Source organism: Urtica dioica, chromosome 10 (genome assembly GCF_054948205.1).
Source record: "Urtica dioica subsp. dioica isolate 48M chromosome 10, U.dioica_male_clone48M_v1_H2, whole genome shotgun sequence".
NCBI classification, from domain to species: Eukaryota; Viridiplantae; Streptophyta; class Magnoliopsida; order Rosales; family Urticaceae; genus Urtica; species Urtica dioica.
Window position 1 is genome coordinate 20,253,355 of NC_142765.1, and position 6,000 is coordinate 20,259,354.

Sequence of the window (6,000 nt, forward strand, 5' to 3'; positions counted from 1 at the left end):
ATGTAGAATTAATTTCGACTCCTAAAGAGGGAAAAGTCCCTCCAATTTAATTAAAACGAAAACATTTAGCGACGATTTAATCGTCGCTAATTGATTTCGAATTTTAACGAATTTTAAAGAGCGAAAAATCCCTCCCATTTAATTAAAACGAAATGATTTAGCGACGATGTCATCGTCGCTAAAGATGTGAAATTTACTATTAGCGACGACTAAATCGTCGCTAAATGCCAGGTTGAATTAAGTTCATTTAGCGACGAATTTTAATCAATTAGCGACGAAAAAATCGTCGCTAAATGTCTTTAAATACCATATCGCGACCTGGTTCCCTCATTCGCTCCCAAACCCTAAAATCCCCATTTTTCTCTGGTTTCTCCTCCTCCGCCGTGCGCCTCCTCCGCCGTGTGCCGCCAACGCAATCGACGCCGTGTGCCTCCCCGGTAAGTCTCTCTCTCCTCACTTCTCTCTCTCTCCTCACATCTCTCTCCTAATTTCTCTCTCCTGTCTGCAGCTCCTCCGCCGCTCCGCCGCCGACGCCGTCGCCGCTCCACCACCGACACCGTCCTCGTCCTCGTCCGCCCCGGTCTGACAGCGCTGCTCTTCCCCGTTTCCCGCGCGCGCGCCGTTTGGTCACAGTAAGTTTTTTTTTTATAACTTTATATATATATATATATATATATTAGTTATTTATATAATTAATATATTAGTTATTTATATATATATATATAACTTTATTTATATATTAGTTATAAATATAAATGAATTAATTAGTTATAAATGTAAATGAATTAATTAGTTATATTTACATAATTTAGTATAAATATTTATATTTATAGAACTAATTAGTTTAAATTAGGTATAAATTTAAATTAGTTATAAATATTTATATTAGGTAATTTAAATTAGTTTATAGAATTAATTAGTTTAAATTAGTTATTTATATTAATTAGTTTACACAAATATTTAAATTAGTTATAAATTTTAATATTAGGTATAAATATTTAAATTAGTTATAAATATTTATATTAGGTAAAATTATGTAAAAACATGTCAAAACAATTAGTTAGTTTATGTAAATTAAATGGAATTGTATTTAATTCTTGTTACAAATGATTAATAATGTGAAATTAATTAGTTGATATGGATTATGAATTTTAATAATCGAACCACTGAGGTTGGATTTATTGTTAGTTTTAGGATGTTTCTATGCAGGTTTTAAAGTTAAAGGCTTGATGCCGGGTTTTTAAGTTTATAGGGGAGGTTCTGCCGAAATTTCGGTAGGATCGTAAAATTATAATATAAAATCCGAAAACTACTAAATTTTGAAATGTTCAATCTATAGGTAAAATGAGTTATCCAAATAGGAATTGGATAATCGAGGACCAACGTTTAAGCGTTGAGTTTGCGACTGGCATGACAGAGTTCATGACAATGGCCCGACAACACGTAAACATCGAAGGACGAGTTAAGTGTCCATGTAAGAGGTGTAACAACGTATTGATGCAAAAAATTCCTGATATAGAGAATCATCTCTTTATTAGAGGATTTAAGAGGAATTACATGAGGTGGAACTTTCACGGGGAGGAAGAAGATGACGTAATGCAGTATCAGACGGATTACAGAGGAGGATGTGGGATGTTTGATGCTGTACGCGATATCTTAGATCACAACGACGTAGACGGTGACGATGACAGTATTGAACCGAATGCAGAATACCAGAGTGGACAGTTCGATGACCTTTTCAGCGACCTGAACACAGAATTATGGGCGGGTTGTACGGAGTATTCGTCACTCTCCTTTGTTGTCACGTTGATGCATTTGAAAGTGATGAACAAGTGGACGAATAAGTCGTTTGATCAGTTAGATAACTTGAATGGTCTTGATTGGCGAATCGTCGAAGAGTGTAATCAGCGAAATGTGTGGGATCTTCCTGATATTGACCTCATTCTTGGTCAATCTTCGTCTTTAGTTCAGTTGTCAGTAGAACCGTCAGATTTAGATTCACTGTCGACGCGTCATCAGTCTGCGATACCAGAGCCCGTGAGCAACGACGCAGTGAACTTGTTGGAAAATATTGAAGAAGAAGAGTTTATCGATGACGAAGAAACTGAGGACGAAGATTTGATAGAAGAAGATAATTTGTCAGACGACGATGATTGATAGTATATAACGTTTTTCATTTACTTACTAAATTAACTGATTTAAATCATTACGAATGCATAACTAAATAAATTTTGTTTTGAATTTCAGATGGCTACGGCTACAGGAGCTGGAGGCAGCGGAGGCGGGGATGACTTCTTAGCCCGTCTCCCGAATTATTGCCAGTTGGCGCCCGTACGTGATGGCGTCGAAGAAGAAGACGAGGATATCGAACCGGCCGTGCGTGGGCCGACGGTCGGGCTTCAATCTGAGCGTGCACGGCGCCCCGGGGTGAAGGAAGTCGTTATTTATAACGAGGAGTTTCAGTCGTTCTTGCAGCCAGAGCGCGGGATGGATCCGAATCTCGCGACGTTCGCGAACACGCTCGGGTTGGTCGTCCGAGACAAGATCTCGCCTACGGTCCCAAGGTAGACGAATGCGAACGTGGGGCCGGCGAAGGAGGCCGAGATCCGAGCAGCGATTCGAGACAAGTACGACATTCGAGTCGATGGTGATGCAACCGGGAAGAAGAAGGCGATTGTCGATGCGGCAATCATTCGAGACGCGAAGACTCGTCTTCGCGATTGGAGGCATACCTTGCGGTCATGGTTCGACATCGACTGCAAGAGCAGTGTACAGGTGGCGCGGTCGCTGAAACTGAGGACCGTTAAGCTCGACACCGAATGGGAGACGCTGATACAACGATATACGAGCGATGAGTTTAAGGTAATCAAATCATTTACGTTAAATATGTGTTTACCCTTTTATTAAACGATTTGTTATTTACGTGTACGTTTACTTATATTACAGGCCATACAAGCGAAGAACAAGGCGAATCGCGCGAAGAAGAAGACGAAGACTCGACAGGGGACGATTGGGTTCTCGACCCACCGCATGAAGAACGTAAGTTTTATGTTTATATGATACATCAAATCGTTAAAATTATCTAACACTTGAAGTTTTGTTTACATGCATGCAGAAGAGCGCCGAGACAGGCGCTTTCGAGAGCTTGTTTGCGAACTACAAGCGCCAACATCAGTCCGACAAGTCCGAATGGCTGACTCCTGAAGCCTCCGAACGTTATGTAAGTTTACATTTATTTTTCTTATTTTTCGATTAATATATACTAACTAGTTAATTATATCAGGATCGACTGGTCGATAGGTTCAACACGTTGCGAGCGGAGGCTGAGCAACAAGGAGCGGACGTTGATATTTCCGTCCTAGAGCAGCAGGCGATCCGCGATATTATGGGTTCGCGAACTGATTACTTGACCGGCGTCGGACGTTTGGTGCCACAGGGAGCACGGATGGCGGCTGAAGTCGCCGAAGTCTACGGTTCGGAGGCTGGGACGTCGCAACCAGGATATATCTCGCAGGAGGTGTTGACATCGTCCTTCGTCGCGTTCGCTGAGGCAATACAGAGTCAGGTGCCCGGCCTCAACCTTAGCTCGTTCATGCCCCAATTTCCGCAGAGTTCGCAGCAGGCTCCGTCATCCCACAGCCAGCAGACTCCGACGGCCGGCGTCCACACTCCGACGCCCGGCGTCCACACTCCGACGGGCGGCCAGCAGAGGACTCCCGACGCCAGCCAGCAGACGACGCCCGGCGGACCAAGTCAGTCTACTGATCAGCACGTTGTTCCGCCGCAGCCAGCAGAGTTTCAGCGCCAGCAGAAGAGCGTTTCACGTCGAGGAGGGGGAAAATGAGCGCCGGTACGACAAAGCAAACGTCGCGACTAGTGTTTTATTAGATATTTTGTGTATAGTAGATTATTATTTACATATTTCTCGATAACCGAAAACGTACGTAACCGGATTTTATATATTTGTTGATTTGGATAATATAATTTAGTTTTTATTTGATTTTTCATTTTAGAATTTCATAAACAAAAAACCATAAAAAATTAATAATTAACGACGAAAAAAATAAAAAAATAATAATAATAATAATAATTAGCGACGACAAAGTCGTCGCTGAATATTATTACACAGAATGGAAAAAAACTTCTCGTCACGACATTTAGGGACGACATTATCGTCGGTAAATATTTAGCGACGAATAAATCGTCGCTAAATATATTTAGGCACGGACATTTAGCGACGATAATAATCGTCGCTAAAATCGTCGCTAAATAGATTTAGCGACGATTATAGGGTTATTACCGACGAAAAAAATCGTCGGTAATTGTCGTATTTGTTGTAGTGGCGTAAGATCTCAACAATTTATTGATCGATATAGACAAATGAAAGATAAAGATGCTCATATAGCCATTCGTAATGCGTTAATTGATCATTTATGTGAGGAGTATACTAACAGCACATAATAGCAAGTATCAATATTTTTTGTGTGCTTTTTTTTTTTTTTTTCATGTGCATGCTTTTTTCTTTAATTTATTTTAAGTATTTACTTTTACCTATGATGTGCAATTTTTATGTAGTCTTTAATCTATGAATGAAATCCCAAAATAAAGGGGTTAATATGCAATTTATATGAAATAATATTGAAAAATATAAATAAATAAAAAAATTATTTTTTTTTTGTGTGTGAGAATTGGTGTTGTGGGCAAGATATGAAAATATTGTTCGATGTGATAGTTGCACAAATTTAAGTTATACCAAATTTAGTGTTATGAGTTGTAAATAGTCTTAAAAGTTAAACGTGAACAAATAAAAAATTAGAGCGAAGGGTGATTTGATCAGGTCAATCCATCATGTATGTATAAGCTAAAAGAGTCACAACCGTCGAGAGAAATTGCAGTGAAAGTGGGGATATGCATTTCAATTAAAAATATTTGACTAAGAAAGTGCTCCAATTGTCAATATAATAAAGGCGCTCTAGCTATACAGTCATAATAAAACATAGAATTTGCTATATAGCTAGGGATGGCAATTTGACCCGTTACTCGCGTTCTGACCCGTTACCCGATTTATTCGGGTCCGGGTACGGGTAACGGAATAGCTATCCCGTACCCGGTTACCCGGGACCCGACCCGTTAACTTTTAAATAGTTAAAAATATAATAAATCATATGTTTACATAATTAGATGATATATTTTAAACATTGTTTTTAAAAAATATAATAAATCATATGTTTACCTAAAGATGATATATTATTTTTAAACTTTATATTGTTGATAGATTTTTATTTTATAAACGGGTAAGCGGGTCTACCCGACCCGCTACCTTTTTTTAAACCGGGTAAACGGGTAACGGGTCCAACATTTTTAACTCGTTTACCCGGCGGGTATCCCCGTTACCCGGCCCGTCTCAAAATCCGGGTAAACGGGTAAAAAATTATAACGGGTACGGGTAACGGAATAGGTGTACCCGGCCTTACCCGTACCCGTTGCCATCCCTATATATAGCTTACGTTTCATTAATTTTAGTTAATCAGCCATCCAAACACTTGGCTAAATGAAAAAGGCTTTTTTGCCAACTAGTTTATTTACGTCTAGTATATCAACGATTTTTTTTTAAATACGTAATTAAGAGCAATTAATATCATTCACGATAATTAAGGTAAGAAATCCACCAAAACCCCAACCGAGTATATTTCACATTATTTCTCATTTTCAACAACAACAACAACAACAAAAAATAGGGTTCTTCGACACGAACAAGAGAAAACGAAAGCTTGCATATGCTCAAAATTCTGATTGACAAATAATCTATTATAAAGTCTACGACCACACGTATGTCTATGAATACCGCAATGATAATTTTTAAATTTAAAACGCAGATCACAAAAAAATATTCCATACAACTACTAACTACAAAAGAGGAAATAAATAAATTCATCACAAACAAATTATCATAAATTATAATTGCTTGCCTAAATAAACTGAAAGAGAAGCGAGAACGTT